The sequence below is a fragment of the Hippocampus comes genome, unplaced genomic scaffold (genome assembly GCF_001891065.2).
Source record: "Hippocampus comes isolate QL1 unplaced genomic scaffold, H_comes_QL1_v1.1 scaffold261, whole genome shotgun sequence".
Taxonomy (NCBI): Eukaryota; Metazoa; Chordata; class Actinopteri; order Syngnathiformes; family Syngnathidae; genus Hippocampus; species Hippocampus comes.
The window spans coordinates 5021345-5022776 of NW_017805824.1; positions in this window are offsets into that span (position 1 = coordinate 5021345).

Here is a 1432-nt window from a genome sequence, read left to right on the forward strand (position 1 = left end):
TGTCATGTCCCGTTTGCGACAGCAGGCGGCAGACGGTGTTTTCTGGCCGGATGCACACCTGCTACCCATTTGTAATTAGGCACTGGCTTTATTAGGACCGGCTTTCGTACTCTCACTTGCCGGAGAATTGCTTGCCGTGCCACTGCTTTGCCCATTGTGTCGGTAATTACCTCTCGCATTTCGCCCTTGTGCGCGAGTTAGTATTTGGTATTGTATTCTCGGTGTGTTTTATATTGCGTCTAGCTTGTCTTTTCCTCCCTGCTTTAGTGCGAGCGCTTTTCGTTATTTAGTTTCGACGTGTTTTCCTGGTACTCGTTTTTTTGCCAGCGTTTTCTGTTGTCTCGTTTTTGCGGTGCGACTTTTTGTTAATAAATCTTATTTCCATACGGAGTTCTTGTTGTTGTCTGCTTTTCGGGAATCCTTTAGATTACTTGGTTGCGAACGAAGCGGGTTCCCTTCCGCTTTGCTCGCAACGTGATACATAAAGACCAGATTTGTGTAGTGTGCAAGTAATAGTTGTCATGCGGACAGGTTCCTCTACCTGAGCAGTGGATATCTGCACTTCATCCAGAGTGCTCATGGGCCTCTTGACTTTATCTCTGATCGGTGCGCTCCTTTTTTGGACTGAAAGTTTAGGGGGAGGGCCGAGTCTTGATCGGTTTGCAGTGGTCTCATACCATTTTAACATCATTGCTTAAACAGTTGCTCCGCGAGATGTTTAAAGCTTGTGAAATCTTTTTATATTCTAATCCAACTTTAAACTTCTCCACAAGAGTATCTTGGACTTACCTGGTGTGTTCATTGGTCTTCATTCCGCTATTTGAGCAGACCTCTGAGGCTATCAGAGAGCAGGTGCCTTTAGACTGAGACTGATTACACGCAGGTGGACTCGATTTAGCATCAGCAGTCATTCAGGTCAACATTGGTTCATTCAGAAGTTCTCAGGGAACTTCTGGAGCGAGATGGCTGGATTGACAGAAAAGAGGCTGAATGAGATCGCATGGGCCACTTTTTATTTATTTATTTATTTATTTTAATGTCGTATGAATTTGGTTCCACGTCACGATTGTATCGCACTTGGTGTTGATTCTTCACCAAAAAAAAAATAATAATAATAATCCAATTTTATATATTTATGTTTGAATCCGGGCGGCCCGGTGATCCAGTGGTTTGCGCGTCGAACTCACAGTGCAGAGGTACCGGGTTCGATTCCAGCTTCGGCCTCACTGTGTGGAGTTTGCATGTTCTCCCCGGGCCTGCGTGGGTTTTCTCCGGGTACTCCGGTTTCCCCCCACCTTCCAAAAACATGCATGGTAGGCTGATTGAACACTTTAAGTTGTCCCTAGGTGTGGATGTGAGCGTGGATGGTTGTTCGTCTCTGTGTGCCCTGCGATTGGCTGGCAACCGGTTCAGGGTGTCCCCCGCCTACTGC